Source organism: Notothenia rossii (assembly GCF_949606895.1).
Source record: "Notothenia rossii genome assembly, chromosome: 4".
In the NCBI taxonomy this organism is placed as follows: Eukaryota; Metazoa; Chordata; class Actinopteri; order Perciformes; family Nototheniidae; genus Notothenia; species Notothenia rossii.
The window spans coordinates 13,594,023-13,618,894 of record NC_136902.1 but is presented as its reverse complement, the minus strand read 5'-3'; the positions used below and the strand labels follow the sequence as shown (position 1 = coordinate 13,618,894).

The window sequence follows — 24,872 nt, the reverse complement described above, 5'->3', positions numbered from 1 at the left end:
ACTGATTAGACAGATGAATCAATAACTGCAATCAGCACGGTAATGATGAACATATAAAGAAAAGTGATTCCGATGCATCGAAATGACCCGAGGGATGATCCGAATCAACGGTGGACAGTACATACACGGCGAGAGAGAGGTGTGTGTGCGAGTGTGTGTAAAATATTCATTTTCTGCCGCAGAACTTTAAAGACCCCTTCAGTATTGACAGGCAGATTTGGACAGCAGCGAGCAGAGGCCGCAGTGCACACACAGATGCGCTAGTCGGCGCTTTAAGAATGAAATTCAATCTGTCGTAGAGTGAATGTGGAGCACAGTGCACTCAGAGGACCCAAACCTGGAGAGGAGCCCTGCCTGCACGCTTTGTTTAACTTAGAGAATCCTCAAACCTCCGCTAACAGCCCACACACACACACACACACACACACACACACACACACACACACACACACACACACACACACACACACACACACACACACACACACACACACACACACACACACACACACACACACACACACGCACACGCACACGCACACGCACACACACACACACACACGCACACACACCCCCCGCCCCCCCCCCCACACACACACACACACACACACACACACACACACACACACACACACACACACACACACACACACACACACACACACACACAAACGCACACGCACAACACACAACACCACCCAGTGAGGAGGATATGCGTCAGTGCGTAACTGAAGACATTAAGTCATTCTAAATGAGCAATATCAGGATTGGAAAGAGCCAGCAGTATAACACCTTGATCTGAATATCTCCACACTGTATTGTCTTACAATGTCTTTCAAGTTTCTTCATCCAACGCATGAATTAAACAAAATTTGACAAAACTCTTAAAATGTCAGCTGCGTAAGGTTTTCTTTTAAACCTCCATGTTTTGGTTTAATTACAATTAAAGATGCATTAGCCTCGACCCCAGGGTTCCGTTATTGATGTGTTTGAATGCATCTTCTTTCGGTGTAATTTTACAATCTTCAGTTTTACGCAGTCATTTCCTCTCCCCCTTTGCTGTTGTTGTGGAATGCGTTACAGCAGTGTCAGTGGCAGTCAAAGCTCGCCTTTAGTGAGGATCCAATTTGTAGCGTTTAAAGAGAGAAAAAGGGAGAAGGAGAGATTGTTTCCAATCTTGCGCGGTGGGAGGGGAGATTTGTGCAGTGAAACAGAAGAACCAAGAGGAGGAAGAAAAAGAAGAGGAGGGAAAAGTGGGAAATCTCTGCAACCCCTGGAGTCTCATTCAGTTCCACTCGCTGTTGGACAGCATCTGAGCAGCAGCAGGAGTTGATCGAGAAACAGAAGATTTGTTCAAACCTCGAGTCTGGGAGTAAGACCGCATCTGCACAGGGCGCTTTATCCCCGCCACAACTCTTATTAATTACACCGGCGCTTTCAGTCACCGCACCTGTCCTCTTTTTTTCTTTTTCATTATAATCCGTGTACCGGGTTTGGCAAGCGGCGCTCAAACAGCAGGCGAGTGCTGACTGGAGCTGATGCTGCCAAACAAAGACACAGGAAGAACAAGAGAAACACACTGGACTGCATCACAGATCGTAGAAGTTCCTTTGCCCCACTTTGAGCTCACTAAAAGGAGGATTTAAAGGTAAGAGTGTCTTCCGTCTTTTACATTAGGATAAGGGGGGTTGAGGAGTGGTAGCCTACTGTATGACAGAGTTACGCAGCTGTGTTGTGGATTCTGTCTGTGAGAGTATGCTGCACACATCTGAGTGTCTATTAAGAGACTTAAAGGCATGTTGGTGCAAGCTTCTTATCTTCACATGAGGAATAAGTACAATGAAGGTTGTATCTGTCTTTTAGTGGTATTCTTGCTTGCAAATAATGACTTTAAATCCCTCTTTCTTGTGAATAATTGGTGTGTTGAGAGGCTCAGCCCGGGTTTGGAGGGCTGTGGTCCCTCTCTGATCCCAGACTCAACAGATGAATCCACTTTATTGAGGGGCTTTGGGAGCAAGAACGTTTCTTTCGGAGCTGATGGGGGGAGAGACTTGACAATACAATGAACCCCTTCATCAGCTGCATCTAGGGGAGCCCCCTCTGCAAGCCCCTTGCTCCTTTCCGCTCCCCTTGCTAGTTAACACACACACACACACACACACACACACACACACACACACACACACACACACACACACACACACACACACACACACACACACACACACACACACACACACACACACACACACACACACACGCAGTCTGTACAACTAATGAATGCACAGATGAAGACAGACATTCATATTGAACAGATGTGATTCAATGAAGACAGTGGATCTGAAGAGGGACTGAAATCTGTGCGCAGTTACAGAGTTTCTTTGTATAATTTGGTGACAATCCATCTTTGCATTTAATCATTCTCAAGTGGGACATGACGCCCTGGTGGGTCATATGGTATGGTGACGCCTCACTGGATTATGCATCACTGTCAGAGAATAATTGCTGCTCATTTTTCTGCTGCTTGTAGGCTCTTGAATACATCATATTTGTTTTAATGTGTTGAATTAATTCAAATAATCCATTTATTTCTGGAGGAATGTAGGAAATAGATGCGTTGGGAATTATTTAAAAAGGAAGAAAGGGTTTGTCCTCAGTAAAATTAGGCATCATATTGGAATGTTTCCATGCCTCCATTTCCACTGCTTTTTGGCAGCCAGTGTTTTGCTAAAGGTGTGTTAAGCTCCGCTCTATAACCCATTGGATCTCCTCCGAGTCCAGCAGCCACATAGTTCAAATGCCTCATTGGATTTCAATGAGTGGATGTGCATTAATTAGGGAGGGTGATACTCATTCAAAACTTCATTTGATGCCAACAAAGGGGACCAGAGTGAAGCAAATACCAACAACTCACAAAGGAAATACTTTAAACTTACATTGTTGGTCTTTAAAGACCAATTAGATTGTCCCTGAATACTTCTTGTAAACAGCTGCACTCACACAGAAATGTTTCACTGAGCCTCTAAAAAAACCATTTGAACAATTTTAGTATAGGAAAAAAAAGGGAAATGTATATCATCATACAAAACAAGCTCTTTGCAAACCAATCAGAAGCCTTTCCTGCAATAACACGTTGCCTTTTCATCGATTCTCACAGTAAGAGAACAGATCCAACAAATCTTAGCAGCATAATATCTCCACCCTGTCTGTATCCTTTGAGCAATCTCACCCTGTCTGGAGTGTAAATCTCCATCAGCAGTCACAGTAGGCTACGTGTGCATTAGTGATTATCCAGGAGGAAAAAATGGTTTTCTCAACCTTCACAGTATACATGCCACTGTAGACAAATCAATCCTGCTATGAAGTCAGGTGAATTGTAGATGTCTTATCGTATTAGCAGTATTGAATATCATCTTTTTATCCGTAGAAGGTTTAGATTAGGGGTGCACCGAATGGGAAATTCTTGGCCGAAACCGATACCGAAAATAGGAAACAGTTGGCCGAAAACCGAATGCCGAAAGGCCGAAAATGATTAATAGAAATATCTATATATATAATGTATACATTTTTTTACCAATGTTGTTCAGCTACCTGATTATGGAAAAAGACATGATTATGGCAAACTTAAATAATAATCACTATTATGGGTCCATAAAACATTTATTTAGCACTTTTGAATGCATACAGTACATTAATTCCAAGTCAAGTGCATTTTCTTTTCTCTGTAGGATAACTACAACAAAGTACATTCAGAACAAAGCCAAGGTGCTTTAAAATAAACATCTAGGCCAGTAGGCCTACAACAAAATAGTGTAAATAAAGACTGTAACAGCCAGGCCTTCAACAACAACAAATGCACCTATAAGTGCATGCATACAAATGTGCAAACTGGATAAATCCACATGAATGTAACTATTTACAAATGAAATTACAATTCAATATCAAGAATCTGTAAATAAGGCTGTCTGTCCTCATAAGCAAAGTAGTACACATTGTATAAAGATACATAAAGTGAAAACTGGATACAAAATCCACAATCAATTACAAATTAAATTACAATTTCATGAGCAATGTAAACAACATTGTATCATTTAGATACCGAAAGTACAATATATTGAACACTGTGCTGCTGTCATTTCCCCCTAATGATAACCTGAGATGGTGAATTATAACTCACAATGAAAATTGTTCAGGAAAGTGGGTATAGAGTAGACATGTAGAACTAGATAAGCTTATGATAAGCCAGCCTTGTCTACTTATTAAGGAAAAGTGGGAGGTTCTTTTTAATGAACAGTAGCTTCTCTGCTTTATCAGCCATAAGTCTGTTCCTCTTCTCATCAAGCACATGAGAGGCAGCGCTGAACAGTCTCTCGCTGTCAGTGCTTGTGATTTGATCTTACTCCGCATATTTGTCCGGGTGTTTTGATTTCAAGTGGTGGAGTAATCCCGAAGTGGTGAAAGTCTTTGCAGTTACACCCCCTCGAGAAATGTCAGCTGAACACGTTTTACAAATCGCAATCCGCGCCTCTTTCTCTGATATTTTTAAATATCTCCAAGCGCCAGACATGTTGGCTGTGAGCCAGCCACGAGCATGGTCGCGCTCCGTGTTTGTCGCCGCGTTTTGATTACGTCATCACAACAACACGTTAGCTTACCAACGTAACCCTGTTCCCTGACATTCGGTGATATTTTTTCGGTGCCAAAACCCTTTCGGCCGAAAGTCGAAAGGGCCTTTTTATCCATTTTCGGCCGATAATTTTCGGCGGCCGAATATTCGGTGCATCCCTAGTTTAGATAACGTGAATAGTGCTAACATCATATTTGACAAACACCACTTTGTTAACCTTCTTTTCCAATATGAAGATAAATCAAAGGGCACAAACTGTGTTCGCACCTTTTATTCTCATGTTTTTGCTCAGTGGCCTTCATCAGAGCGTTTTTGTACTTCATTATCCTGGTTATACTGTGGTTTCCTCCTTTATTTATGCAAAGCCTCATCTTCCCTGCAGCCACTATTTGGCTGTGCTGCTTTTAAACAGCATCTCAAGGTGTTTGAAGTACACTCATTTAAAAAAAAAGCTTTTTGGACCCGGAGTATATCTCTTCAAGAAGAAAAATAACCTTATTAACATTTCCTGAAAGACACGATGCACCACATTAACAGAAACCGTTTTTATTGGTGCCCTGACATGTGCCCCCCATATCTGAAGCTGCAGCACTACACCCATCAATTAAATGTCTGTGTTTAGTTTCGGATATTGAGGTTACGTTTTGGGCCATAGTTCAATTTAGGGTCTGCCAATCGGAGGTGGAATTTGTATTCAGCCCGGGAGGTAGCGCTGCCCCAGAGGCCCAGTTCAGGGAAAGAAACAATTACTCCAAAATTGACTGACGACAGCCCAAATACAGCCTGCATCATAAACAAAAGCCTGAAACTATCCGCTGCTTAAGGGGTACCTGAACATTTAAGAGTGCACCTTCAGTATAATGTTAGTATCTAATGGCAAAAGACATTATTCAGTATTTCCCCCTCATTACTGATTTTCTCCCAGAAAAAAAAGACATCTCATTAAAATGCAAAGCTTGGAGAAGCTCCAATAAACAGAGTAAGAGACTGACTGTCAGCACAAAGCCTGTTACTTTTAACCTTTACATCCAAATGAGTTTCCTTGTACTATAATCTGTTCCAGACCTGATAATGTTCTCCCTTATACCCAGAAAATCATCCAGGATATGTTTACTGTCATTTCCTCTGTCTTCGGTAATTCATTTTCCATGCTACTGCGAGTTAGTGTGACATTTTGGGAGCAGGGTGGGATAAATCATTCTCTGCCGTCACCTTCGCTTCCTTTTTTCTTTAAGTCAGCGCTGAAAGCACTAACATACACCCAATACTGGAAGAAGTACTCAGATTTCATGCTTAAGTACAATAAGCAAAACCAAATACTCTATAACAAGTAAATGTATTGTCATCAAACTATACTGAAGTACTCGTTAGGTGTATTGACTAATTTCAGAATAACATACATAATAACTTGGATAGGTTATGGATGCATGAACAGTTGGTAAATATGAAGCTAATTTAAATAACTTTTTCAAAACTGCAGGACATATTAATCTATAATCTGTGTGTGAATTATTATTTTAGTTATTATTTCCATTGGCTAATGATCTGAATTCTTGAAGTAACTAGAAATTAAAGGAGCCCCACTCGCAGTAGGAGAATAAATAAGACATTCCTGAACATTAAAGCATGTTGACATGTCACAGGAGAGGCACAAAATACGATTATTAACCAGAACATTTGCATAATAAGTTCCCCCAAAGGTGTGAGAGAAATGTAATGGAGTAAAAGGTAAAATACATGGCTTCCAAAAGGCTCTGAAGCAGAAATGTAAAGTACCGTAAAATGAACATCACAGTACATTTACTGAATGCATCACTGCCTACACCAGCATTCAAATTCACAGGCATCCAGCAGGAGTGACAGACAGGCGGAGAGTCTTGTCTCTTGTCTGTGTGCTTGAAGAGTTTTAGATATCAATTCCTCTGGTGTTCCTTATCACTGCCTCCTGATCATCATGGAGTGTCCACATTCTGGATCGCCTCCTCTGTTTCCTCCTGGCTGTCCATCTGTTCTTCGGGGGGGCCGTGTGTGTGGCCTTGTTGTTCTGACCACAGTCTGATGATCTCCGAAACAACAGCAGATCCATTCCTCACACTCTCAACACAATCCTATTTTCCAAACTGCTGAATCTGCTTTTCAGTGATCCTTTAACAAGCTTTCTATTCTATAAGGCTTAATCATTTCTGCCATATGTGTCTTTTTTTGATAAAGTTTTTATTGCAGGCTTTGGACTGGCTTTTATTGGGAGGGGGGGATACAGTTTTAAAGTCCAGATGCTCTCATTTAAAACTGCATTGCTGTAACTCTCTTTCCAACAGTGGTGGATTGTTATAACGTACATGTACTCCCCTTGAGTACAAGTATATACATTTAATAAACAAAATCACAGTAACCACTTTTCCTGTAATACCGTCAGGGCTTGAGACTAATAATGTGTTTGTGACTAACAGACAATTTCCCGGGAAGGTTTTTCCCTTTTTTAATTCTTCATTGTAAACAACAAATCCCTGTTGAAAACGATGGGATAAAAATGAGTTACTGTCAGCATCCGGTAACAGTTCAGCGTGGCTAAATAATTTAGCTAATAGGTAACGTTACTGCAGCGAGGCACCATAGTAACATCATGCGTTCAAGCTCTTAACACAAATTACTATTACAAGAAGGAAAAACAGTTTAATGACATGCTCAAATGTAATCTTGTAATGTGTAGTTGTGGTGAGACTCTGGAAGAAATAGCCTTTTGTCCTTAAATTAGATGTTTTAAAGCAATATGATATAGGTGTAAAAAAATGAATTACGTCTTGTTGAACCTCCAAACAAAGAACCCTTAAAAAAACGTTTTAAAGGAGTGTTGAAGACATTTTGTTAATCATAGTATCAAATTGGGTACAGCGAACTGTGGAGTTTGACTGGTTAGTATCAACTACTACATTTCTGGTATCCATGTTTGTTTGTTACCAACAACATCGCTTAAACAGTAAAGTCATGCTTTTAATAAATAATGTAATAATGACATAACATATAGGCCATTTTGTACTTAAGTACTTCAACAACTTTAAGTTAATTTCCATGATTATACTTACACACTTAGTACTACATAGTCCTCTACCTCTGCTCATCACAGTCGGTGCATTAGAGCTGCAGCACGCCTCCAGGTTGAACATCTTCATTAGAGGCCTGTTGACACTAATCAGAGATGACATCCACGAGCACTCACAGTTAATTCACAAGATTTACAACACAAACAATGGAGCAAATAATCTTTCAATCACAGCGTGAGAGCACCTCATAACGGAGATACATTGACAAGACGTTGAATTAATCTTTGTTCTTAGCGGAGGTTATAATGCCACATGCTGTCCTCAGCAAAACTAGCTTCAACACACATTTTAAATAATGGTTCCCTCTTGACAGGTGGAGTTCATTCAAATGAGTCAAGAGCATAATGAATCCATATCACCTCAGACAGAGAGATGCCTTGGTCTAACCTGCAGAGTCGTCTACGTGAAATAAAGCTATATATATGTAAATATCCCAGTGAATAAGCACCTTTATGTCTCGAGCATATAGCTGTAACATTAGCTAGTTCATCTTTTTGTTGGCTTCAGTTGTCATGATATTTTTCTAACTGAGCAGGATGATTATCGCCGTTGTTCGATGTCTTTATCACTTGGTGAGATAAAGCCAAAAGAAACTCAAAGTGGTGTATTTGTAACTAAAAAGGTGTTATTGTGCTGTTGGTTTTGGGCACAAGCTGCTACAAATGACAAAACAACTGCTTCCCTTTTACATTAGTCTTCCACTTTACTTAATGGTTCAGTTAACAGATGAGAAAAGTCTCCAAATATGGCACCCTCTCTCCCCTGGGTGTCAGTTTAGTTGTGTAATCGACAGATTTGTTAGAGTTGGATTGAAATTCAACAGAAGAAGATTGTGTTTTGGCTGTATTTTTCACAATAAATAAGGATCACAATGTGTTCCAAATGATAACAATACAGGCTTTAGTATGTATTTCAGCCAATACAAAACAAACAGGGTCCAGTTCTTACAAGTAATTACAGCATGCTGTTATTGGCAGTGATACAGTAGCATATGTTTAGGTTATATTAATTAGGCAAGAAGAACGTAACACATATTTCACTGTTAACGCTGCCGCTTTGGGTGGATATTACATCAAATAGATTGTTGGCATCATAAAATGAATATGTCCATATTGTTCCATTGAGGCTAAAACACACACATGCACAGTAAAATACAGACCAGCATTTATTTGAATTTTCTTATCTGAACTGTTTGACTATATAATTAAAGGAAACGTATATGACCCATTGGTTTTAACGCTGTTTATTAAGGTTTGGTGAGGTTGTGGCACAAAAAATACCATCAGGGTTTATGTAACATCGTGGATTGGGTTACAGGTTAGGAGAAGTTAAAGCAAACCATGTTGAAAGTTGGTAGGAAATGGGAAACGGACTAGAAAAAAGCCAGCTATTTGTGGCAACGTCACACTACTTCCTCCATTGCTGTCCATGGACGTGAATCCTATTAACTATGGCCACAAGGGGGCACTGTCATTTGAACGTAAAAGCATCTATTTTTTTGGGGGGCATTTTCTGAAGCTACAGATGCTGTCGTTTTTTCTTGAAGGACAGTCAACTGTTTAGTGTTGCTTGGTGCAGGTAACAATTTAAAATCAGATGGTTGTTCATGATTGTATGTGCAATAAAAACAAAGTAAGCAAACCTTTCTTTTGGTTATCTCTTTGGCATTTTTGTTGCATTGTTGGAAAAGCCTGTAACCTAAGATTTTCAACGACATAATTACTCTGTAGCTACTGTATGTTAGTTTGACAATAAAGAACCTTGAACCTTTCATTTGGTGAGCCTGCCCTGCTGTGTTTCAGTCTCAGACTTTTTTTTACTCTAGATCAATCCCACTGCTAATGGTATTTTCTTTGTTTTTTCCAGTTGTACTTAATTTGAAGTATGGACACAGGATAATCGATACACTATGATTGTTTGCGTTTTACTACATGTTTTGGACTCAAACAGGACTAATCCATGTTGATTCCTAAAATGTGTTTTATTGTTACATACATACATTACACCTTCATCTTCGGAAGCATCTTATCCCTATACATTCAAAGGGTTCTGCTACTGGTCATATATGGTGAACTCCTATATAGTACCCTGTTTTCATAAAGTCCTTGCATTTTTCCGCTTTCAAAAACAAATACAAGGGTTCGTGTTTGACAAAGGGGGCCCACTGCTACACTTGTCATTGATATTCACAATGAGTGAGTTGAGGCTTTTTCTCATTTTCTTTGGCATCGTTAAGGTCTGCCCACTTCTTATGAATATGTATGAGCATATATCTTCACAGCTAAGAAATCTGGCTCATGGACTCTTGCCACGTCCCTTAAAGCAAATTGTTTGTGCAATAAAACACATTCTTTCACTTCTTTGTTTATTACGGATTGTTTCGGAACCTTACACACAACATATTTAGGTTGACTAAGATCATCTAAAAAATAACAGTTTTCTTTGTAACAATAATATTGGTAACGTGAGGCAATGAAAGACGAAACTTATACCCCGTATTTGCGGTATAAATATTCTACAGAGGTCTACATCAGTAAATCGTTTCACTTGTAATTATCCCCACTTTTCCATAACGCATGACTTCAGGGCGAGTTCCTTTTAGCCGCAACAGACCAATCCAGATTAGCTCTTGTTCTGCACACCAGCGGCTGTCAGAAATCTCGTGCCAGCAGCAGCGGGAAGGCACAGCCGAGTTCCTAAATCCTGCAGTCAACAGCCACCCAGCTTCTGTGCACTATTCCTGGCCCTGATTACAATTTGTGTGCCACAGTGGCTGGCTCCACAGAAAGAGCCACATGGAGATATTAAATTATATGTGCAGTTGGATCGAACAAGTGACTTTATCGCAGGGATTTAGAAAAATGTGATTAAACATAAAGTCACACATAGTTTAAAAAAGTATATTCCAAATTTGATTAGTATTTATGATGTGACAAGTTGCAAAAACACAGCTAGTCCGGTACAAACATTGTGAACCAAGACTATAATCTGATTTTCTCGTGTTTTTTTCTACTTTGAACGCTTATAGATCCGCCATTCAGATCCAATTTTCTCATTAGCGTGCCAGTGCCTCGAAGAAAGATGGATGCAAAAAGCATTCATCCTATATCATTGCACTGCTATAGCGACCAATATAGGTATCACTGTTGGTAGACACTTGACATGATTAATTGCAATCCCATGCTCTCTTTGTTTTGCCCGAGTCCACAATCGAATAAGAACAAAGCACTAGACGAAGTATAGGACAAAGATGAGGAAGCACAATGTCGATGTTTCTCGGCAAAATGCATTAACATATTGACTTTGCAATGCCAGTTACCTCAGGTTACTGCTGATTGGCTTGCACAAATTAGCTAAGATCAATTTCAAAATGCGAAGTAAACAAAAACAGGTAGGATAATGTTTTATTTAACATACACTGGTCTCTATGTCAATAGTTCAGCATAGCAATCCTATTGCAGCTCTCAACAACATCCACAGAGTTGTGTTTAACAACAGTAAGTGGTAAGGGGAGAACGCCATTAGAGGCTTTGGTTGTGTTTTTGCTTCATAATGGGTCTGTAGGACTCCTATGTGCACCGCAGGTCCACTTAATGCCGGGCGGATCTGTCGTAGCCCATTACTCAGACAATCCTTGTCATTGCCCTTGCCCTCTCGCTCTACCACACTTCAAGCTTACCGGTAATGAGATGTCTGTATTTACAGCAAGTCCTGATTACTAATGCAGAAGCAATGATATGGGATACCTTGTCGACGGCTCCCAGCTTTCATGTCTGACACCTGTAAGTGGGGAATTCAAAACTGTTACCCATATTGCAGACACAGAGTCAGATCTGGTGAGATGCCAAAACAACCGTTTACATCAAAGGAGGGTGTAATGAATGCATAGATTAATGTACATTATACAACCTGTTGTGAGAATTACTACAAACATACACAACCATTTCAACCCTGTCTGCTAGAGATAGATAGAGGTAAAGATAATGTTCTCTACTCAACAGTCGTAGTGAGGTGGTCTGACGGGTAAACGCTGGAGTCACACATTTGGTTATGTTTGGTAAGGATATATAGTCTGATTGATGCTTTAGTTAAATATTCAAAACCGAGGATTGACCCCCAGTTAAGAACTTAATAACTTAAAGGTGACCTATCATGCAAAATGCACTTTTGTACGTCTTTTATACATGAACATGTGTCCCCGGTGTTCCAGGGAACTCACCAAGTGTCAGAAAACACAACCCTCTCTATTTTCCTCCATACCCAAATCTCTTAAAAACGGGCTGCAACGGATCTGATACAGACTGATCCAGATTTGAACACTTCTGTGACGTCACAGAAGTGGCGCTACGGCTATTGGGCCAACTCCACCAATCAGGAGGAGACAGCCACGGACATTGCCGTTCGGAGGCGCTGGAGACGCTGTAGTACATATGCCAGGCCTGTAGATGGTGCTGTTCTCACAGAATCAGCCCATGCAAAGACAGTGTTAAATTGAGCAAAATGAGGAATGGCTCAAATGCATGATCTGTTTGGTATTTTGAAAAATAAAAAGTATAAATATGCCTTATATAGGGATGGTCCTACACTATATTATTCAAATATAGCATGATAGGTCCACTTTAAGGTAACAGCAGGCACCGTGGTTATGATTTGCACCGTATATACCTACTTCGGACCTGCACTTGCACACAGACATTTATATATATTTTGATATTCAAAATAACTCATGTTTGTATATATGTAAACAGCATCATCCAATTCTATTGTTGATTTAATCATATACTGTTATTTACATTATTTCGTATTTGTGTGAGCTCTTACCTGTGTTTCAATCGTGTTTCTGGTGCTGCTTAAACTTTCCTATGGGGGTCAATAAAGGTTTATCTTATTTGATAATTTTTGTATTTTATCTTATCTTATGTAAACTTTTTAAATATTTAACCAAGACCAAAATCGTTCCCTTACCTAGGAGAACACTTTAGCTTTGTGGAAAATATGCACATTTGCTTTCTTGCCATGAGTTAGAGAAGAACACTGACACCCCTGAAGTCTGAATGCGAAGTATGAAACTACTGTCGGCCGCCAGCTGACTTAGATTGGCTGGAAAAATGTGGAAGCAGGTGGCCTGGCTCTGTTCAAAGGTAACTAAATCTGCAAAGCAGCATCTAAGCTAAATTAGCCGGCTGCCCACTGCTGGCAAGCACCAGTGTTACCAATCTTCTCATCTAACTCTCAGTAAAATAATGAATACACACATTAACCAAAGTGTTGAGCTTTTCCGTTAACTACTTACAAAATCAAAGAAACATTAATCAATGTTGAACAAGCAGATGTTGTTGGAAGAACCGTTGACGGCAACACATTCAGGCTTAGAAATGTGTCATTTTTTCAAATGTTATTAAAAATGTTTACTTATTAAGTTGATAAAAAACATAAACCAAGTGACAATGAGTTTCCTTCGCAATATATTGAGAAGTAAACATATATTTTAGGTGATTATTTCCATGTTTTACATTTTCAGGTTGTCAGCTCCTTGATTTTCTGTATTAAACTTTCTAAAGTATTCTGTCTATATGTACTCAGTGAGTATAACGCTCCTTTGTCTGAGAGCAGCACAGTTTGCCTTTGTGAAACCATTATTGACTTAAAGTATTTCAGCAGATTTACAGAGTGAACACAGCCAGGCATGGACAGCATCTTCAATGAGCTTTTGTAAGCCATATTTGTTTCATCACTCGAGGAAGCTCGGACTCCCTGTCTGACTTACACACTGTGTCCTGTCTTGTTTACAACATGGCTGTAATGGGGACTCTGTACACTTTCCTCAGTCAATACAAACACTATTCCACACACACACACACACACACACACACACACACACACACACACACACACACACACACACACACACACACACACACACACACACACACACACACACACACACACACACACACACACACACACACACACACACACACACACACACACACACACACACACACACACACACACACACACACACACACACACACACACACACACACCACAGCAGCAGCAGCAGCAGAATGCCCTGGGCTGTTCTTCTCGTGTCTTATCCATGTAGAGAAATATTAGTACATGGCATGGGGTGCATTTGATATATTGCGACGTTCCGCTAGATTTAGCTCTACTTGTGCCACCAACATAAACTAGGCAGCAAGGATGGTAATATATGGCCTCTTTATTCAAATATGAGATGAAAGGCAAATATTTGAAGTTGATAGCTTTTCAACCCTCTGCAGCTGCATTCTTTTTTTTTTTATTTGTGTAGGGTTCATATATTGAATTCAAATCTGTTTAGGTTTTTCAATCAAACCTAGGAGGAAAAGTAGATCTACACATCCTTGTGAAATAACTAAGCAACACTAAATCAAATCTAATTGTATTTATAAAGCCCAATATCACAAATCAAAAGTTAGCCATAGAAGTCCAGCTATTAAATCCTGTTTTTATTCACCTTTCAATTACGTTGGCCCTGTAATGTTATACTTATCGACAGAAACAAAACCAAACTGTTCTGTAATTACATACACGTATATCATTTGATGTCAGCCTTACACTTTACGTGTCATTCACCATCCTTTGTGTTAAAGACCTGCTAGATCTGTGAACTGCTTCCTGTATTTACCTTCTCCGATCTGTTTGCATGCTCTTTTTGTTGCCAACCATGAGCCCATTGTTTGACTATCTATTAAGCGCCCTAAAATTCAATCTTTTCCTGAGTGTCTGCAATTTTGTCTTCTCTCAGTTGCCTCATAACTGAACTGTGAAAATTAGATATTTGAAAGTATGGCTACTCTAATGATTTCAACATCTCTCTTTTCCAACATAATACAAGACTGGATGCTTAGGGTAGAGGAACTTTACTAGGTGAAAACTGGTAAACAGCGCGTCTCTCAGAACAGCGCCAGCTCTCAGAACCTCTAATTAAGGGTATCTTTTGAACAAAAGCCTTCCTCGCAGGTGTACCGTGGGCACTCCGACTGGCAGTCTTTCATTACAGTGCAACAGCAGCCACCCGTACAGACTCTCTAATGAAATGCTCCATCTCTGTCATCAGACTGCCACTTTCACAATCTATTAAACCTCACACATTCATTGCACTGTTATGCATTATGTGCCATTGACTTGTGGGATCCTGCAGCATTGCCTTAATTATGAGGAGGTGGGGTGCCGTTGCTGAGGTTTCATCAGGAAATTCATATCATGATTTTCCACTTAATGGATTTTCTTTCCCAGAGTAATTCAAATGTACTTCCTGTGTGATTTTCCACCTTGTGTGTTGGCCTTTACTCCGTACATATCGAGGATCAGTGGCTTTAATGTATGCATATCGCTTAGTTTTCTTTATGTGTTTGCAGGGTAAAGCGTCCTCAGAGTCCAATACTTCCACTAAAGTTGCACTCGACCCAGATGACCAGAGGGTTGAATTATGGCATAATCTCCCCCAACAGATTGGTGGGGCTGCTTGTAATAGCATAGCTCAGATGTTTAGTGGAATTTAAACCATTGCATTTACCCTCAAGGTAGAAAATAAATTACAATTTTCCAGCATCTTGTCACAACTCGAGGGACCAACATAACAGTTTGCAAGCCCCAACAAAGATCTAATTAATATAAGTTATTTTAATATGGCTGAATCTCCATGTGAAGGAAAGGGCAACAACCTTTCTGATGTATGGTGGTGGAAAGTCAGTCGATTTATTCAAGGACTCTCAGGCCCTGTCCACACGGAGACGATTTCCGTTGTATCCGCTAAAGTTCTTTATCGTATAGACGGTTCGTCCACACGAAGCCGAAACGGAGCCGCGGTTTTGGAGCCCGAAACCGATAAACGTTGAAACCGGCTCCCAAAGTGGGTAAGTCTGGAGACGACACGCTTGCGGCTCTGTGTGTACGCCCTATACGATCTTTTCCTGAATCGATGATGCCATAGCCCCGCCTCTCCCCACCTCTCCTCCTCACCCCCACGTCTTTGCTGATGCGTTTCGCCAACGACAACGATGGCGGATCAAAGGGTGCTCCAGAAGCTACTGACCATGATACAGATTTTAGTGCAAAATCTACAGCTGTTTGTTTATGCCTTATGCCCATGCTCAGTGGGTCTTATTTGCTGCTTTTGGTTTATTTTGTGGTGGAAGTACAGCGCCACTTACAGGCCCGGCATATGTACTACAGCGGTTTCGAGCGGTTTTGGTTGGACGGAAACATTTCTTGAGCCGATTCCGTGTGGACGGAAGACCTTTTTGAAATCGACTTTGGTTCGAAATCGGTTTCGTCTCCGTGTGGACGGGGCCTCACTCTTATCAGTTGTCAAATGTAGTTGTACGGACCATTTACATGCACAAAAACCTATAACACACTACAGGAAAGGGAAATGCCATAAAGCATAATAGGGCCTCTTTAAGATAAGGGAAGCATCTTAATAATAATACATTTTATTTAAGGCGCCTTTCATGACACCCAAGGATACTGTACGAATTGTTAAATATTCTAAGAGGTAAAAGCAGCAGAACATGATACAAACATAAACATACTATCATGGAGAAGACAATTAAAGTGGACACAAATAGGGACAGGTTATTCATATTCATATCTTATCAATCAATTACTCTGTTGATTGTTGTCATGAGGAAATGGGACCATCATGCAGCATGTTTCTCTTACAGAATTCAGAGACAATACTGCCAGCATGAAGGCACAGTAGGATCAGCTAATTAAAAAAAAGTGTCTTCCTGAACTCCCGAATGAGGTCAAACACTTCCACATCCTCCCTTATCATATATCATCGGACACTCATGGCAAAGAGCTGGAGGCTTTACTTTTTAAAGAAAAGTCCAATATCTCGCTGCACACAGTTGAGCGCTCTCTGACAGCAATCCAGGGAGGATTAAAGCACATCTGAGAGAAGATAGTGGCCTTATATTTTATTAAGTATTCATTATTCATTTAAGGCATTTGGATTTTCTTTAGCAAATTCTAAAGTTAGGAGAGATTAAACTAGACCAGCCGCACTGATATGCTGAATAATACAATTATTTAATAAAATAGATATATTTTGATAATAGTTTCATTTTCGAATTCTATTGCTTGAAATCATTCACTTAAAAGTGATTGTTTTGCTGCCTTTCCCTGTTTTATTTCATTGTTTCATTGATATCTTTGTGGTTGGTTTCCAAAAACAAGCAATTTGAAGACATCACTTTGTGGCCCAACGAATGAGATGTTTTACTCAATTTAAAATGTTTAACTACACAATTTTTGACTACACTACACAGTTAATAAATGAATCAAGAGAATAATAATCAGCTAACTAAAAATGCAATCCTAAAGAAAGCTTAGTAAATTACAAAAAACCCAATTGTTTTGATATTCACAAACATTTTTATATTTGGGTAAAAAATCTCTCTAGCTACATTAATGTCATGTGTTCCTCTTTCTTATAACAGCACACTACTGATCTAAGTGAGGCCTTCCCAAACATTATACCATCACAAGAAGAACACACCAGTTAAGGCATACAGCAATTATTATACCCACATATTTACCTATTACAGAGCTGAGCTGAATTATTAATGATATTATTAGTTAAGAAACCCCGTAAACCAGAGGCTCTGCCAGCGAGAGTTGTCTGTTCCCTCGAGCTTTCTGTGCGGGATGGCTGGGATCATTAGAGGCTAATATCATTTTGAGGACGCTGTAGTAATAAAAACATAAAACCTCAAAGGAAGACCCTGCTAGCTTGGAGGTAACCTGTGTGGGAATATCTCTTTACATTTTCTCTGATATATTGTTAATTCTATAACACATAGGTTTGAGCAAGCTCTCTGATTGGTCAATAGGCGTGTTTGATTCCACGATCAAACAACGATCAAATAGAACGTGCCTAATCACAAAGTATCCAGTGGCCTACACACGCCACTAGCCTACCGAAACTACTTCCATGAGCCTACATCGTGTGGTTTCCATAGCGACGTTTAGCGACACACAGCCGTTAAACTGTTATACATTGTCTCTCGTTGGAAATCGGTAGCTACAAAATGTCAGATTTTAAAGTTAATTTTGATTTGTTGGGGGGCCTCAGTATTGATGAATGGTTGGACATGGACACAGACCACAAAACCAACGAAAGATTTGCGGCTGTTTCAACTGACGAGTTGAGTGCGTTGGAAAAAATTTGCAACGAAAAGAGTACATTGGCGTCAACTACCTGGGCTGTCAAATGTCTCAAAGCGTTCTTAAAAACCCAGGAGAAAATGGTGGATTTCGGAACAGTGTCCAAACCGTTACCATGGGAACTACTTTCTAGGAACTACTTTCTGACGGAGATTAACTCAAGCATAAAGCGTAGGTTTGGGAGCAAATTAGCCCACATTATGAAATTATTTTACGATATTGTTGATTACAATGATAGTTTGTGTAATAGAATCACAATCATACACTTGAGGCAAGCGCCTCGGTCCTGCCGCAGTACTGTCGTACCAATAATGACGTTCAAGAACGGCCTCTCGTGTATGATTGCTTAAATCAACCACCTACACTGTAAAGCGACTATGAATTGCTATAGGTGCTGGATTTCAGTATTTTGCTATCCTGCTTTTTGTGGCCAGTTTACAGAAAATACTCCAGCAGCACATAAATGAAACCAAATGAAACCAGTGAAAAGCTCAATTTTGCATTTAGTTTGATTGAGAAGGATGCCTCATCAGTTTACAGCGAGTCTCCTTTTTAATTATACTTTTATATTCACCAGAACTGAAACAATTAGTTGGTTAATGATTATTTGTTGTTCTGTTTTTAACATTGTAAACTGGATAACTTAAATGTGATATTCAGATATTTGAGAGTCGTTTCAAACTATTTCTCTTAGAAAAAGCAGGAAAATAACAGATTTATCAATCCTAACTAGGGGTTTCACCAACTAATCGACTAGTCGACTACCTTTACCACTAGTCGGCGCTGTAGGCCCTAGTCGAGGAAAAAAATGGAGGTAAACGAGGTGCTGCAAAATGCTACAAAACACGTCCGACATTCTTATGTATGGCAGTACTTCAACGAAGATGTAACCAACTCCACAGTGAAGTGTCAGTTGTGTACAGCTGTACTGAAGTACAATACAAATGCATCTGCTATGCGCAACCATCTGAAGATGAAACACCCGCTGCCGACAGCTAGCACTAGCAGTAATGCTAGCACCAGTGAGCAACGGACCGGCGTCAGCACTGAACAGAGGCAAACGAACAGCAAGAAAACACAGGTCAACAGTGATGCGGATGATGAGCTACGGGATTACTGCCAGCGGACACCGCATATCCCCACAATGGATAATCCACTGGAGTGGTGGGCAGAAAACGTGCACCGCTTCCCCCGCTTTCGAGGAGCTACCTGGCTATTCCAGCCACAAGCACCCCGAGTGAGAGAGTTTTTTCCCTGGCAGGCAACACTGTCACCCGAAAGCGGTCAAGCCTCCTTCCCTCACATGTCGATGCGTTGGTGTTCAAACCAAAAATATGGAAAGGTGGACGTTATCGTGGAGGACAGCGAATAAAGTGTTGCGCAATGCGCTGTTGCGCACTGGATTTACGTGGCATTTATGTAAACAAGAGTTTTTTGCTGTCGATTTTGGTGAGTCCAGTGTTTGTTATTTACTCAGCCATGTAACACAAATTAAAATGCAGTGTTTAATGTTACTGTATGAGTTTCAATAGAAAATACAGTTGTAAACCTCTCTTTGTGTGTCTCTATTATGACGTAACGACTAGTCGACTAGTCGACTACTATTTTGAAAAACTAGTCGACTAGTAAATATTGGTAGTTGTGAAACCCCTAATCCTAACCCTAACCATTCACTTAAAGGGTCTCTATTATGCTCATTTTCAGGTTCATATTTATATGTTGTGCCTCTACTGTGACATGTCTCCATGCTTTCAAGTTCAAAAAGCTCTTTATTTTTCTCATACTGCCTGTGCTGCAGCACCTCTTTTCACCCTCTGTCTGAAACCAGAGCCCAGTCTGTCCTGATTCGTTAGATGGCCGGCTCTGTTGTGATTGGTCGACCGCTTAGAGATGTCCCGCCCCTTAGCCTATTACGTACAATGTGTTGCAGCACTAGCCCATAGAAGCATGAGCGTAACATAGTGATGTTGCTGTGTTACAGAAGTAAACAAAGGAGTCCAATGGAGACGTTTCAGGCAGAGTGTTTGGGAGAGAAACTCCCACTGGAGGGAACTTTGGGATTTTAGCCTTTGCACAAAAACCTATACTACACCCTGCAGGAAAGAGAAAACCCCCAAAACACAACCCGCTTAAACTATCCAAACCCGCCGCCCTAAATCCGCTCAGCAAGACACACAACTCTCAGTGAATATCTGGAACAATCTGATCACATCTTGCCTCTCCACTGACAGTCCTCTCATCTCCTCATTGTCTAGAGATCAAGCAAACCTTCAGCGGTGCTGTGATAAGGCTTAGTCGAAAATAAAGCTCTGTAAAATCCCTGTAAATTATATTTATACACTTGCTTCCCCTCACTTTTGCTTGTCGCACGCCACATGCCTAATCTACTTAAAACCAGTTGATAGACTGTTAATATAAATGAGACTGCTTGGCCATCTGAGGATCCGTCTTCATTAAGAGCGGATCCAGAGAGAGTTTGTATTAGCTCACTATCAAGATGTGGGGACTGGGAGGAGGAAATTACGCATGTCACAAGACAAAGTGCCGGAGGCCGACGGCTAAACCCAATGGAGGATGAAAAGCCTTAATCAACAACAAGAACTACCGGTACAGGGCCCCATGATCGCCCAATGCATCTCAATGTAGAAGATTATATCCAACCTCGGACAGATTAACACTTCCTCTGTGTTTTCCTGGCGGAAGAGAGGAAAGAGTGGCACTTTCCCGCTTCCTCTTCCTTCCCTTCACTATCAAAAGTCCCTCCCACATTTTGGTCATTCTTTTTTTTTCTTCTCATCCGCAAGGGTACTAACGCTTAATGTTCTTTGAGAGATAACAGCAGCAGAGCGAGCGCCGGGAGGACCGTAAAAAGCTCCCCAACACCGTCAGACAATAAATTAAAGTTATAATGGAATTGAGGAGTTCAAAATATCTAAGGATGTTTTCATGTAAGATACTTAAACTCAATTGAAAGGTCATTATCCATGTGAATGAAAATCCTCACTGTTATGTTTTCCTTATCGGTTTCCTGTTTCACTCTCTTGTCCTTGTCCCAATACTATTATTAATTCACTATTTCAAGGAGTGCTGATAAAATTATTTCTCCTAATGTCTTCAGTGCTTTAAAGACACTCATATGTAATATTTGAATGAATATTTGGCTTTTAGTCATCTGCTGCAGCTTAAAGGTTTCCTTATAGACACAAAACGTCTTTCTGCATAGAAAATCATCCCGACCTTCCAAGTTAGAGATCAATTACTCAAGATATGGAACTATGGTGCAATAGGGCTTCACAATGCGGGCTAGTAACACTGATGACGCATGATGTTGCAAAAGCAAAATCAACATTGTCTGTTGTTCTACCAGTTCATGGTCTTGTGATTCTTGCAGTGGTACACTTGGGTGTAGCGTCATCCATCGTCAAGGTTACTGACCATGCCCGCTTGTCCTTTTATCATTCTTCCCCTTCATGGGGCACTGGCTGATAATTCACTTGATTTAATTGCCCTGGTCCTCTGAGGCAACTGTGCTAATTAACAAACAAGGAGCTGATATTTTCATCTTGCACTCAAATGAAAAGTGTGCTAATTGATCAAATCAAATCAAAGCTCAGACTGTTGTCAGTATGTTGTGTCTGCATCAATGGTTAAACCCAATGTTGTCATGCATCTAGCATATAAACCACTATGTCCGAAATATTAAATAGAGGGGCCCTATTTTGCTTTTTGGGGTTTTCCATGTTATATAGGTTTTTGTGCATGTTAATGGTCTGCAAAGGCTAAAATCCCAAAGTTCCCTCCTGAGGGAGTTTCTCTCCCACTCCACCAGGGCCACTAATGACCCTAATAATATTGTTCAGGATGAGCCCACACGAGTGGATACTAGCTTCAGGGCTATAATTAGGGGGAAATGTAAGTACAAAGAAATGAAATAGACTTTTTGTTTAATTTATCAAATAATAATTTATCCAACAATTGCTAGAATAACAAAACGTTTTTTTTCTTTATTGTTATATCATCATACATCATGTTCTGTGCTCTTGCCCATTCGAGCGTAAACATTCATTTGGTTGTAAATAAACTTAATTTGGCCTAGAGGCTGATTGTCATTCGCAAGTTGATAATCAGCATTAAATGCATCATCCAAGCGAGAAAGAAAGCAGCAAAACTAATCAAAGCAAATGTCATAATCTAAAGAGAGCATAAATGTCACAGCTAAATAAAATCATTGGACATATCTTGCAGTTTCAAACCGTATCTCTTTAAATGTTGTAATTTCAAAGTCTATCTTTCACAGCGGCTTCTGTGCTATTGTAAATCCGCTAGGGCTGCACGATATAGAAAAAAAACTGACATTGCGATATCTTTTCCCCCTGCGATATATATTGCGTTTTTTTAACTATATTTAACCGGATGAAGGATTTTAGTCACGGACGTCTGGATCTTAACTGGTTGACTCATCATACCTTAAGTCATGATCTAACATGTCATGATAATACATGTTGCTTACCCTCACATAAGGGGGTTCATCTGTGAATGAAGAAGAGAAGAACCTTTTTGTATCCAAAATAGTTCCTGATGGCAGATGTTGCTTTTCTTTTTGGAATTAAATCTTCATTCTCGCTGGTATTGTCCTCCTGTGCCTCGCAAATTTTTTACCGGTGTTTTGATGGTCTGCAAACTAGCGGGGCGGGGCCTGCTGTGATCTGATCAAGAATGATTGTGATTGGTGGTTTGCTGTGCATGCAGAGCCGGCATGTCACTCACTCAAGTACCCCTGACATGAGAGCCGTGCAAGTTTTCCTTTTGTAGCAAGCAGCAAAAATAATTGTAACATGACGTGTTTGAGTTAATTTACCTAATTAATATCGCAAGTCCTAGAAAAAAAAACAAAGAAAAAAAATGTTTTATATATTTTTTTAATAAAATCGCACATCCCTGCGATGTGAATATCGCGGTTATCACCATGACACGATATATCGTTCAGCCCTAATCCGCAGAATATTTCAGTTTCTGGAAATTGAAATTGCTGCCAGGGGTTGTGCTAACACAAGGGACCCGGCTCTCTGCTCTGAGTGCAAAGAAAGAGAACCAAGGGTTATAAGGAGGAGGCAGAGAGTGTAAATGCCGGCTCTCTAAATCCCAAAAGCTTTATATGAGATTGTATGATCAAGAGTGAATACAACATCCTTACAAGGGCAAGAGATACTGTAATTGCAGGACTTTTGTTTGGATAAAGGACTCCAGTAAACCACAATATAGGTCTAAGGAGTACTTTAAGGTTGATATTAAGTGCTTGTCTATTCCACGTCTCTACTGACTTTTACGATAAAGTGCCTGAAGAAATGACAGGGGTTGAGTATATTCCTGCAGGCGGTCAGACTGAGGTTTCTGGAAAACATATCAGCATGGCAGAGTGACACTTGTCATCTTGAATGGTTGGCTGGGAGCGTGGACAGGGCGATGTGAGGCTGGTCTGTCATCCGTCTGCGCCCGGCTGCCTGCAGTGATTCAAAATGGCAGGGCAGTTAAACCGTCACCCACAAGCGCTCTTCGGGGTATCATGTCATGCCCAGTTTTAGGCAGACTCCGGATGTTGCATTTAAAAAACTTCAGAAACTATTACGTTGCTTTCTCCTGTTCTCACCCACAAGTCTGAGTTGCAAATGACGGTTGAGAGATCCGACAACAGCAAAGTGATTATGCATGTCAAGGGGGCTGTAAAACAATATTACTCTGTGGAGTGACGCTTTGTTATTAAGTCTCTATTGTTTTACATTATAATCTGGTGCATTTCCTAATTAAGAGACCTGTATCATTTGAGTTTGGGACAGCGAGCATTTTCAATTTTCTCATTGGATAAGCATCAGCTCTCCACATTTAGAAGTCGCATCAGAGCCTTGAGGGAGCGTCAGGATATATATTTTCCTTTGAAGCTCTAAGGGCTGGACTTAGCTCACCCAAATGCCAGTTTAATGGATTGAGTCTGGCTTTTCAGAGACAGAGCTATTTTTTACGCCGGTTAAAAGTCGAAAAAGAGGCAGAGGGAGAGGTCCCCTGCCTGCCTCTCTCCTGCTCCCCTCTAACCTGTTTTGTCTATTTATTGCTGAGCTGATACATTCATTTATTCACTGTGAAACAAGTAAGCAAAAATGAGTTTTAAAATACTGCAGCTGTCACTTATTTGAACATTTAGTTGGTCTCAGTGAGCGAGAAGTCAATACTGCATAGATTAGCACATCTCACCTTTCTGAATGTTTATCAAATGTCACGGTCCCACATTTATTGCTTTGGAAAACAGCTCAGCAATAGTTTTATAAACGGATTCAGCTCAGAATATAGACACCATTTGTCACTACTTTATACAATGTATAAGACACATCTCACATTCCAATCCTAAACAATGTCGTAGAATTATAGTTGTTTAGTTCATTCGCTACGCCTCTGCTGCTTCAAATGAGTGTCAAGCTAAAGTAACTGTGAGTATTTTTGCTCTCTTTTGACTTGTTTGATGTCTTTGAACAACATGAATCAGAATGAGTGTAGATTTACTAAAAGCAAAACAACGATTTCCACCCACAGTGTTCAAAATGGTGCAGTCTGGGATGGTCTGAGAGCCATTTAGTCCGATTTACTGTGCTAGCAAAACAGCCAGGTGCTGTGAACAATTATTTTACAACACCAGATGGGATGAATTTTCAACTCACTCGTCCTTCATAATGTTTCTCAAATCTAAGTTTATAACGCCACCATGCAGGCACACTGCAAAACAAATTAAGCAGTACCTACACGAACACCAGGAGGAAGTCAAACCGCTTCCATGAACTCCACAAACACATGAAACCTTTATGAGATATTCCAGAGTGCATAGCGTGAAGCAGAAACCCTCCTCCTTCAACTGCAAACAGCTGGAGGCTTTCTTGAAG

At 40.3% G+C, this 24,872-nt stretch overlaps 1 protein-coding gene across 1 annotated transcript in view; it reads left to right on the top strand.

Annotated features, from left to right (window-relative positions):
* The first annotated feature begins 897 nt into the window (after positions 1-897).
* LOC307035045 (metabotropic glutamate receptor 4-like) overlaps positions 898-24,872 on the top strand; it is a 197,070-nt gene continuing 173,095 nt past the window's right edge. Inside the window, exon 1 of the mRNA XM_079674000.1 lies at positions 898-1,648. The gene's annotated coding sequence lies outside the window, so the exon portion shown is untranslated. The remainder of the gene's footprint in view (positions 1,649-24,872) is intronic.